Here is a 12,591-nt window from a genome sequence, read left to right as displayed (position 1 = left end):
ATCGCGGTATCGGGTAAGTATGTTACCGGTTTTAATTATTTTTTAAACCTGCATTCGCCGTATAGGACGCACTCACTTTCCCCCCCCAGTTTTGGGGAAGAAAAAGTGCGTCTTATACGCCGAAAAATACGGTACAAGTGTGGCTCAAAGAATCATTTCACAACGGATCTCTGGTATATTATTGTTCCAAAATCTACTTTAAAGAAGAAATTTCCTGAAAAAGTTTACTTAGATTCACCAATGCCAAGCCCTCGACCTGTTCACAAACAGAGCCCAACGAGTTCTTTGCTGGCTAGGCTTTCCTCTTTGTTCCGGGGCTCACCATAGCATCCAATCCTGCAATCTTCTTCTGGGTTTTTTCTCATCTTGAGATCGGGTAACATGTCATCCTGAGCATGTAAAAAAATAATAGGTGACTGCCAAACTCATTGCACATGCGTGAGATTAAGCACTTTTTTTTTTACATTATTACAAAGCCCCTGATGACGCATGCTCGATCTTGGGAATGCAAAGAAGGAGCAGCCCCCAGCAATATGTGACTCAAATATCCCTGGAGGCTGTAGGTTTCCTCTTCAGTCTGTAACAGTAAGGATGGAAAGGGAGGGGTTCTCCCCAAAAAAGAAATGAGAAAAAAATGCATTTTATATATTAAGGATAGCCATACTTTCACATAATGTTAAAAAAGTGGTGATAGGTCAGCTTTAATGGAGGTTTTAAAGGAACACATCAACGACATAAGTGCAACATAGAGAATACAATTTTGAAACTCCAGCAACACACAATAGTTGCAGACCATGTGACTTAGTTCTGAGTTAGACATTCCTCACAATATAGTACTAATACACAATATAGTATACTAATGCAGTATAAGTAGTGCCGTAAACACACTCCTGTCACTGTATTGCACCCATTATGCAGGGAACAGCCATCTTTTATAGGTTCAGTCATCTTTATGATGACCATATGTGTCAATGTACATTATTGTATCAGAACACTGCCCATCATACATTCAAGCTTTCAGCATTACTAAAGGTTACGTGTATACCACACATCTGGTTACAGTATAGATACATTATTCATTGTGTGGAACAAAGTACCATCCTAAAAACTGTTATAAATCATGTAAAGCGATATGTACCTACACAGGACTGCACAAGCATCACTCAGCCCAGTATAAACATAGCCACTGGAACATATTGAACATTTACAGGTTTTGTCATAAATAGGTATGAAATGACAAAGTAAATACAAATGAAAATATGTCTTTAGTCCCATATAGCTTTCCAAGAACAAAGAAATAGGAAAAGACTGGATAGGTCCCCTATAGTGTAGTAAAATATTGGTGTCTAATAAATTAGGGTGTATTGGCAAAGGAGAAGAAGGTATTTCTTATTAATAGGCTGCTTAAACCTGAAATCTTCAACCTTGTTAGAGGCTCTTGGAGAGTATATATATTTATTTGTTTTTTTAAATTTTATTCAGTACATAGGTCATACTCAGTGCTGGAGGAGATTCCGGACCTTCCCCATGGGAAAATGCTGATGTCACTAGGAAGCAAAAAGTACCCAAAGAAAATCACCTGGCAAAAACATTCAAAAAACATTTATTTCAGATAACAGTGAGTAAAATACATTATTAGATCAATATAGGGGAAAATATGCAGTGCCATGAATTGACACGCATAGCTTTAGTTCAATATGGCTGGCCAGTGTAGGAACATCAGCAGTACTAAATTACCATTGCCCCAAAACAAAGCGAGGGTCATGAACAGCAAAAATTTGGTAAGTTTACATGAGGACTTTTATATGTTGCCCAAAGATGAGTTTTAAAGGATCTTTACAAACTGCACCCAAAGACCTTCAGACTCCACTACTAAAACAAAGAAGTTCCTGCCCTGTGCAGGTTTGGCCCTGTGCAGGTTTGTGGGGTCATTGTAAGCCTCAGTCTCTGAATGTATCTTTTGATGTACATTATGTATACTGTATATACTCAAGTATAAACCAAAATATTTCTTTACCTGAAAATGCCATTGGAAAAAGAATCAGATCTTGGTTTATACTTGGGCGACTAGATGGCTCTGTGTCTTGATGTAAAGTGTGGATGAATAACAAAGTGTCTTACTCTAAGACAGAGCCCCTGATTCATCAAGCAAAATCGGATTATCGGTCGCGCATTCGTATTAGCGATCCGGAATCGTGCGCGATCGTGCTATTCAACAACCGGAAAAGCTCGCGCACGGAGCCGCGCTTATCCGACAGCTTTTTACTGGCGATCATGCATTAAAAGTCACTGTTCCCCTAAAAAATCATTCATTCATCGCGGATTTCAATGATGAATCAGGGGCAGAGTTTCTAACACTGTACATGAGGATACAGCTGCCCACTGCTGGTAAACAACAACATTGCACAAAAGATAATTTATCAGCAAGTGACTCACCATAACCAACTCAACAGTACAAAATACTTTAACCTATAAAAGGTGGGCAAAGATAAACAAACTAAGCCCATTTAATTTATTTCAACATTTATTTTAAATATTTTACACAAAGAACCATTTTATAGTAACAGATGTGCAAAGATCTATGGTAAATGGATAATTAAACAGAAATAACCTTGTGACATACTGTTTCTGTCCACTTGGGAGTTTTTGGTGTTCCTGACTACCTTTGTTTATTCAAAACAATTCCTGTTGCATAAAATACATTGAAAAGGTGAATGTGAACTCCTCAGCAGGTGTACAGACCCAGAAACTCAGGAGAGGATATTTCACCAACAGAATACCTAAGTGATATTAGAAACTGTTAGCTGGTGGTTTACCTCACCTGGATCTACCAAATACAGCTTTCAATAGAACCCTGAGTTGAGGTCCTCAAACTAGTCAATGCAGCCTGCTTGGTTCCCTAGAAGGGCCCCTGAAATGAGAATGTCTCCACTGTTATTTAGTCCTACTGGCCACTGATGTAGCAAAATTTGTAACTGCACTAACTACTGATATAGGGGTATTTTAGTCCTTCTAAGCATTGATTCAGGGGCATTTTCACTGCACTGTATACTAATATAGGGGAATGTTTACTCCATTGTTTTTTTTACTTCGATGGACACAGAATGCATTTTTAGACTTTTTTTTACTTCCACAGGCATAAGGGTATTCTTTACTCCCACTGACACAGGGCCTTTTTTTGCTCAACGGACCACTGACAGAGAGACATTTTTATTCCACAGACCACTGATGCAGGAGCATTTTTCATTCCCATTCACCTCTAATGTTGGGGTATTTTTACCCTTACCTCAAAATGGTCAGAAGCTGGTCCTTTGTTTAAAAAGTTTGTGGACCCCAGGTTTCAAATTATTCAAAGGTTGGATGGTGCCTCAAACATCTAGCAGTCATTGTCATAAAATATTTTATTAAGGTTTTTTTTAATAATACCCACTGTGAGAAGTATGTCACCAGCTTCAGAACCAAGAATGAAATCAGTATACTCCTTCTGTAATGAGATGAGTACATGGGCCCATGTCAAGACTAAATATGGTTGAACTGGAAAGGACTTTTGGGGCCTAAGAGAAAAGCATCATGTCCTTTTTTGACATTTTGAGATGTAAAGGAGGGATATGAAGTTATTCAATATTTATCAAACATTACAATTATTGGTGAGGACAAATTCAAAAAAATAAAATACCAATTCAAAAATGAAATTACAAAAAAAACAGATCATAGTCTCTGAAATTTCTCAAAGATTTTGTTTTCCTTCTATGTAAAACATAAATATAACATGGTGGCAAAAGCAAGTGACATCAAACAAAATTGATTGCATATGCAGTATAGGTGCTGACATTGGAAAAGGATCAAAGAAGACAAATGAGATAAGCAATATAAGGTGTCTGACAGTGTGCAGACGGGGATGGGTGGTGGTGTCTGCACATGCCTTGAGTTTGGTAAAATAAAACATAATACACAAATGGAGACAGATCTGTTTCACATCAGAAGGAACAACACTTACTAAAGGATTGAGTCCAGGTATTTGAGCATTGCCTATCAGAAGATTTTCCACTCTTGTATCATATCATGTGTCCTTGAATACCCTACAGTTTTTTTCCTTACAAATTATGGCAAAACAAGCACAATACCTTGCCAATAGGTGTGCCACATATATCTTGGAAAAACAAAACAGAGTCATTTATTTAATCTATCCAGAGTTTATCAGTCATTGTTTAACAGTTTTGTTTAAAGGGCCCATAGCATTTAAAATATTCAATTCAATTGATCTACTGTAAGCCGCATTTTACATATTTCAACAATCTTGTTCAACAACAGGATTGCAATTGTGATATATAGGTCAAATAAGTAAATTAATTAATATGCATTCTTTTACAAAAATGTATTATCACTATCTTAAAAAATGAATATTATTTCTGCACCAATAATATGAAATTTTATAATAGAAAAAATCCACATACATTGTCCAGGCCTCATCCATTAGGCCTGCAGAGAAAAGGACCATTTCCTATTTTATACCCACCTTACACATATCCTTTATATCACTGGGAGGGACATCCCCTTCTTTTGGACTTCAGATCTTTGGAGAATGGAAAGCAAGTCAAAAATGTCAAGAAGACACTTCAGTTCATTGCAAGAGCATCTACTTGCAGAATTGGGACTGCCCTGTATACCCCAGAATCTTGCCAGAAGGACTTTACCATTTCTGTTGCTTATACACTGTGGATAAAGAACAGGGTTATGGTAAGAATAAAAGCAATTTTTTCTCTGTAGATAAGTTTTAGACCTACTAATAAAGGTATTTTATGTAGAAGGAAGGGGCCCAGAGAGTGTATGCAGACCTTGCATTACAATGACAGGTCTACTTTAACCTTGCACAATACCTAAAATTACATAGTTCTGTGATTTAAATAATGCACAGAAAATGAACATAATGCAAACCAAATGTACTGAAATACCGTGTTTTTTTAGTCTGTGCTAAATTTCTTCTATTATGTCCCATTTTGTTTTTTTCAAAGATTGCCTGAGAGCATTAAAAGGTGCATGTTGGTGCATTAAGTTTAATGTACTATAGAAATCAAAGAGTTACAAAAAGTTCTGTAAATTTATATCAGTAATGTTTCGACTTACAAACTTACCCCTCCATGGATTCTACCTAACTTCTGTTACAAACTTACCCCTCCATGGATTCTACCTAACTTCTGTTACAAACTTACCCCTCCATGGATTCTACCTAACTTCTGTTACAAACTTACCCCTCTATGGATTCTACCTAACTTCTGTTACAAACTTACCCCTCCATGGATTCTACCTAACTTCTGTTCTTCTCACTTCTCATTCTTCTGTGAAGCCATCTTCTTGTTTTCTTTCTTGGCCAGCATGGTGAGGTGTGCTAACATTCCGGGCATGTGCACCAAGCGCTGTACATGTGGAAGACTTTTTTTAATTAATTTATTTTTCGGATTCTTTATTTAGGATTTTCAAAAGTATAAAAACAGAAATAAACAAGATAGAGATAGATCAAGTCACATTAAATTGGGCCAGTAAGTCCAATTCCACAGCGAAAGGTACAAAACTGACAAGTAGGAAAAAACAGGGGGAAAAAAGTCTAAAACTAACAACCTAAGCTAGAGACAAAGGCTACTTTCACACGTACAATAATCGTGGTTGAAAACGAGCGATTATTGACCGATTGAATGACAGGCCAACAACACTGATGAACAAGGAATATCGCTGGAAACGAACGACCATCCTGGCGGACCCATTTCGGACAACGATAATTCGCTATCTATGTGTGTACGGTCGTTCAGTGATCGTGGATGTTTCTGCCGTACACTTTCTTCGGTACACGTCACTTCCTGCATCGTTCAAACGATCGTATCTAGTGCGTGTACATTATTGGTGGAATATATTTGAATGATCATTCAAAATAATCATGAATAATCAATCGTTGATCTGTCATTAAGTCATTTGTTTTCTAACGACAAATATTGCATGTGTGTACCTAGCCAAAGATTTGCAATATAAAGACAAATTGCTATATATTTATAAATAAATTCATTCTATGTTAAATTTCTACATCAAATAGTGACAAAAAGAACTCTCCATAGGAAAGAGCGACTGTTATGTGGCTACGGACATGGAAACTTTTTCTCCATAATTAAAAACAGGTCTAAAGTCTAGGGGTCTATTTATAAAGCAATGGATCTGACATTCAGCCAACATTTTCTGCTGAAGAATGTTTCAGGTCCAGATGGTGGTAATTGATTCTTCACCAAAGAATATTGCTGAATCTCAGAATCACTGCTTTATAAATGGGAATAAAAGCATTTTTTTAACTAATTGGTCAGTCTTTAACTTTAAGTGTCGATCCACAGATATACATTGCAGTAACATGCTTGTTTTTTTACAATTAAGAAGGGAAGTCCCCTTACTTTCGAAGATTGCCTTTATCTTGATGTTGCTCCTCTGGACAAGAAGTGAAAGGCTATTTTCCCAATGGTACACAGACAGCAAAAAATAAACATAACAAGTTTAACACTTCCCCACTGTATTCAAAAACATTTGGGCTATATGTATACTTCAATGCTAATAACTGGCTTATTAAGGTTTATTTTCTGGAAATGTAGGTTTAGTGCAGAATGTAAGTGTTGCATTCAGGACATGCTCACCTTGTAAAAAATACTAAAGAGAACAGGTATCATTCAAGTTAGAAAAAATAAAATTATTTGTATAAAACACTATAACATTTTATTGGTTATGTTTTACTGAATAAACCTGACCATGTGTAGGGTGCAGAATGTACCTGAGCTCAATGTTTGAACAACACTGCCCTCTGCTGGATAAAGTGTGTAACAACTACAAAACAACACTGGTTTTCTTATTTTCTGGCAAATTTAAGATCAGGGCTATATATATATATGGCTTTAATATTGGATGGAAAAATAGAGGCCAGGATTTTCATAAAGAATTATTTTCTGACTCTTCTTTTACAACACCTACAAAATTCACTACTGTTTGTTGGAGAAGTAGTATAAATGTGCACCGATCCTGAATTTTGACTGTAGATGGCCAGCCCTTTCTTTGAATATGGACTAGTTGCATGTTAGTACCTTTGTTATGTATGTGCCTAGGTCAGGGGTCAGCAACCTTTACTATCAAAAGAGCCATTTTGCCTCCTCTTCCACTAAAGAAAAATAGTCTGGAGCCGCAAAACATAACACAGTTTATAAACTTTTAAAAGTTTTAATATTTTTTTAATTTTACCTGTTACAAGTGTGCATGTGTAGGCCTACTTTGAAATAAATTAAACACTGAACTATGCCCCTAGAAGCCTCCAGCTTCTAACGTATCATCCTGTTACATTAGAAGCTGGAGGCTTCTAACGTAACAGGGTAGATTTTTTTGATGGGCAGAGTTCTTTATGTTCTGACGATGCTTTAGCGTTGAAATTTTAAGGGGTGTTAGCCACAGGTGTCCCTCATTTGCAGCTTTAATTTTGTTCACCTGTACCCCCCAATCTTGAGTAATTGGGGTTCAGGTGCTAGAAGCCTCCAGCAATGTATAACAGGGTAGATTATTTTGATGGGCAGAGTTCTTTATTTTCTGACGATGCCTTAGCGATTCAATTGTAGGTGGTGTTAGCCATAAGTGTCCCCCACTTGCACCTCTATTTTGGTCACCTGTACCGCCTCCCCCCCGTTCCAGAGAAATTGGGGTTCAGATGCTAGATGCTTCCAGCAATGTGTAACAGGGTAGATTTTTTTGATAGGCAGAGTTTTTATGAATTTTTAGGAGGTGTTAGCCACAGGTGTCCCCCACTTGCACCTCTAATTTTTTTCACCTGTACCCCCGTTTCCAGATAAATTGGGGTTTAGGTGCTAGAAGCCTCCAACAATGTGTAACAGGGTAGGGGTTTTTTTGATGGGTGGAGTTTTTAGGAGGTGTTAGCCACAGGTGTCCCCCACTTGCACCTCTAATTTTGTTCACCTGTACCCCCTTCCTGTTCCAGAGAAATTGGGGTTCAGGTGCCTCCAGCAATGTGTAACGGTAGATTTTTTTGATGGGCAGAGTTCTTTATGTTCTGATGATAGCCTAACAATTAAATTTTAGGGGGTGTTAGTCACAGGTGTCCCCCACTTGCACCTACATTTTTGGTTTTGTACATCTCCCCATTCCAGAGGTATTGGGGTTCAAAGGAGGGGGATGTCATTGTACACACCCATTTGTACACGCCCCGTGGTAGATTTATTTCACTGGTAGATTTTTTTTCATTAGAACACCGGATAGGGAATCCCCCTCCTCCGCAGTGTCTTGGGAGGAAGGGGATCCCCCATCAGAGATCTCCCCGCGGCAGCCGAAGGGAGCCACAACAAGGAGGCTGAAGAGCCGCATGCGGCTCCGGAGCCGCAGGTTGCAGACCCCTGGCCTAGGTAAAGCCTCATCAGTCAATATTGATTCTCACACTGTGTTTCTAAAAAGTGGGGGAAAGCTCTGTATGCCTCCTATTCTTCACATTACCCAACATACAGAACAAAAGAATTGAAACTGTACAGCTCTCTTACATTCAAAATAAGTTCAGAAAATTAGAATTACACGCAGTAAAGGAAGAAGTACTCTGCAAACTCCATGCATACAGAACAAAGACGGATACTGAGAATTACACCCAGCGTACAGGACAATGGAGTCTATACATGCAGAATGATAACAGATACTTTATATTATTATATATTATACCCAGTGCATGAAACAAGAGAAGTGGTACTGTGCAGAGTCCATAGGCATGCAAGGACCAGGGTGGCCATGTGTAATGAATTGTTTGTTACTACGAAGGTGGTAGATTTCATTATTTCTGGATCAGATCATTAGAGATCAGTAAATGCAGGACATACGCTAAATTGTGGAAATATGTGAATCTTTGAATTCTGTTCCAGGAAAACATTCCGACTTTATTGTTTCTTCATTACAGCCAAGAATGATGTTACTTTGATTTTAATTTATTCTAGAAGTATTTTGTACAGAATATTGTAAATATTGTGATATGTTATGTTGTTTTATATTCTGTTTGTTTCTACAATAAAAATATCTTTACATACATAAGGAATAAGGTCCGTCCATACATAAGGAATAAGGACAGATACTGGGAATTACACCCAGCAAACAAGAAAGAGAAGTGGCACTGTGCAGAGCCCATAAATACAAATTGGAAGCAGGTCTCCCTAGAAAAATATCAAAGGAGATTTGTACATCATACAGAGGGGTTCAAGTTTCTGGATTTTAGAGTGAGTTGATATGGCTGTAAATGTTTAATATGTCCAATTTCTAAATCCAGCATGTAGTTATTCACACAAAGAATTATGCAGTAAGGAAGCAGCAGCAACAAATCTATCACTATTGCAGAGACGTGACAGGGACAGAGAAGGAGATAGGGGCATTATAGAATACAGCTGTTCTTTATTCACATACAAAACTGGTATGTGGCATATTATCACAATCTAAAATAAGGTTATATTCTCAGTTTGTAATCCTTTTATGTGTTCAAATTGAAGGTATTTTCCATCAAAACTGGCAAGCATCCATTATTTAAATATCCAGATTTGCCAGAGAATGCTCAGCTTTATATCTAACATACGGATATACACATTCTTCCTGTCGGACAATATCAATATGAATATCTGGCACATTTGTTCTTTTTCCAGTTGGTACAATAAAACACTCTTATAATAACCTTGGCGTTTTCCCAGGGCAGATATAAATTATCAGGATATTATCCATTACTCTTCTAGTGTTTCTTGTTATTATTATCTTGGATATATTTTTTGTTTGATAAAAGGCAAGTGTAAAACCTAACCCTTCGTAATCTTCTTGGTAATACATTTGTATGTGCATTTAGGCAGGGTACAATCATACATGGAATTGCGACACAGCGCATAACACACTACATTACAATCCCCTACAACATACTCGCAAATAAATTCATACATCCCTCCATACTGGGGCATTGTACCGCAAACAATCCCAAAAGATTGGGGGGAGAGGGAAGAACTCACAGGCCCGAAGCTTTATTAGAGTTCCTATAACTTTTTACAAAGAGAGCTTGGGGGCAGGGGGGGGAAGAGGGGGGTCCTTCTCAGACGTCCTCTTCCAGGAAATCCATGAGTTGATAGTCTCTGAGCAGACATCCTCTCCCTCCAGAGGATAAGGAGCTTCCTAACACACCAAATAGCGTCCTTAGCACAGTTCAAAATCCTCCAAGCTCCTTCCACTTCTTCTGTGTATTCGTCGTGGAACAGCCCATACAGCATAGCGCAGTATGTGATGGACGTTCTCAAGACGAAATGGCTCAGTTCCTGTTTCAGTGTCTTCAACACGGTTCGGGCGTAGAAGCACTGCCAGAAGACATGTAAAGCTGTCTCCTGTTTGATGATGCAGAAAGGGCAGTGTCTGTACCTACATAAGTTACTGGCGTGCATGAAAATCCTCAGGGGTAGTCCTCCTTGAACCGCCATCCAAGCCAAGTCCCTGTGCCTGTTGGTAAGTCTCTTGGATCCGATGTTTGTCCAGCTCTCCTCACAGGTGACTGCATCCCTACCAGGAACAGGTTCCAAAGAGTCCTTTCCACGGATTTGCTTGTAGATCGTCTTTGGCTTCCACAGGTCTGGCCTGACGCCTTGCAGCTCAATCTCCTTGATGAACTTGAAGGTGTCCAAGTAGAACCAAGGGGTGTCCCAGTTGTACAGCATGGAGCTGTCCCACTTGTCCCATCCCAGGCTCCTCCGTAGTGGGAGGAGGAAGAACCGCGACATAGAGTTTCCTGCAGAAGTTGAAGATCGATCCACCAACGTTCTTCTCACGGTGTTGCAGGCGAAGAAGACTCTCAGCATCGTCCGGATGTCCGGAACTCCTTTGCCGCCCTTCTGATGTTCTTTGAACATCGTCGTTCTCTTGACTCAGTCCATCTTCAAACCCCAGATAAAGTGGAATGTCACCTTCATGATGGCCTTGCAGGTGTTGGTGCGTGGGGGCCGGGCTTGGGCGAGGTACTGCAACACAGGGAGGATCTCGCTGTGGAGTACCAGTGTCTTCCCCTCGATGGTGAGGTCTCTGAGGCTCCAGAGGCTGAACTTTTCGACAGCCTCTCTTCCCAAGACTTCAGGGCTGTGCCTTCCTTCCTGATACAGACGCCAAGGATCTTGATGAAGTCTGGCTTGATGTTGAAGGGGATGGACGCAGAGGAAGGCAGGTACCAATTCCCGAAGAGCATGGCTTCTGACTTCCCGCAGTTGATTCTTGCCCCCAAAGCTCGGTCAAAGTCTTCGCAGATCTGGACGAGCACATCGATGGAACGCTTGTCCACGCAGAACACCTTCATGTCGTCCATGTGGAGCGAGCATTTTGCTTCCCTTCTGTCTTGGTGCGGTGATCCCTCTGATCTCTGATCTGGGTTTCGTCTGATGCAGTGGGCGACGAGCTCTTTACAACAAACAAAAAGAAGAGGTGACAGAGGGCAGCCTTGTCTGACCCCGAAGAGGACCAAGAAGGGGTCTGTCTTCCAGCCGTTCATCAGCACTGTGCTATTGATGTCAAGGTACATCAGGTTAACATATGAACAAAACATTTCACCGAGACCATACTTACGGAGGGCTCTAAGCATGAGCCCGTGGGAGACACAGTCGAAGGCCTTCTCCTGGTCCAGGCTCACTAGAGGGGCATGGGTATTGCGGTCCTGGATGTAGTGAACCATGTCACTGACCAGCGCGAAGCTCTCCGCAATCCTGCACCCTGGGATGCCGCAAGTCTGGTCCGGGTGGATGATCTGTCCGATAACCTTCTTTAGCCAGTTGGCCAGTACCTTGGCGAGGATCTTGTAGTTCACGTTGAGGAGGGAGATGGGACGCCAGTTTTTGAGGTTGCATTTCTCGCCCTTCCACTTGTACAAGATCGTGATCATGCTTTCCCTCAGCAATGGGGGCATTCTGCCCTCCAACACCATTTCCTCGTACAGCTCAAGTAAGTCCGGGCCTACGAGATCCCACAGCACTACATAGAGCTCTGCTGGGAGGCCGTCGCAACCCGGGGTCCTACCTCACCTAAATCATTTAGCGGCAGAGGACAGCTCCTCCAAAGTGAGGGGGCATCGGTGGATGCTGCACCTGCAGGGCGAAGAGTGTTAGTGATACCTGACAGGAACCTGTTTGCAGCGTTGTCATCCATTTCTTTAAGAGAGTAGAGGGTCCGGTAGAACACTTCCATCACTTCTGACTTCTGTCTTCCGAGTGTTCCCGTCGAGTCCCGCAGCTCGGCAAGGGGGGTGTGGCCAGAGTGGAGCTTCCTGAAAAAGAAAGAATTGCATTTCTCACCTTTCTCGAGATGTTCCACCTTGGAACAGAAGATGATGCGCCTGGCATCCTCCTCAAAGTGCTGTTTCAAGCGCTTCTTGGTCTCTTCCAGGTCTCGCCAAACGTCCCAGCCACAGTGGTAGAGCTCGCGCTGCAGTTGCTAAAGTTCCCTCTTCCTAGCGCACAGCTGTTGGCGTCCCCTTGCTTGAAAGAAGCTGCGGAGCTTAACTTTCACAAACTCTAACCAGTCACTTACCTT

General features: G+C 40.6%; 1 long non-coding RNA gene across 1 annotated transcript; it reads right to left on the bottom strand.

Annotated features, from left to right (window-relative positions):
• Positions 1–7,237: 7,237 nt before the first annotated feature.
• Positions 7,238–8,421, bottom strand: LOC140332165 (uncharacterized). The gene is made up of 2 exons (XR_011921041.1): positions 7,984–8,421; positions 7,238–7,821 (listed from the first exon to the last, which is right to left on the bottom strand). It is a non-coding gene; the product is annotated as an uncharacterized lncRNA (long non-coding RNA).
• Between the last annotated feature and the right edge of the window lie 4,170 nt (positions 8,422–12,591).

This window comes from Pyxicephalus adspersus, chromosome 5, assembly GCF_032062135.1.
Source record: "Pyxicephalus adspersus chromosome 5, UCB_Pads_2.0, whole genome shotgun sequence".
NCBI classification, from domain to species: domain Eukaryota; kingdom Metazoa; phylum Chordata; class Amphibia; order Anura; family Pyxicephalidae; genus Pyxicephalus; species Pyxicephalus adspersus.
Note: the sequence above shows the minus strand (reverse complement) of the source record. Positions and strands in the feature narration are given on the sequence as shown.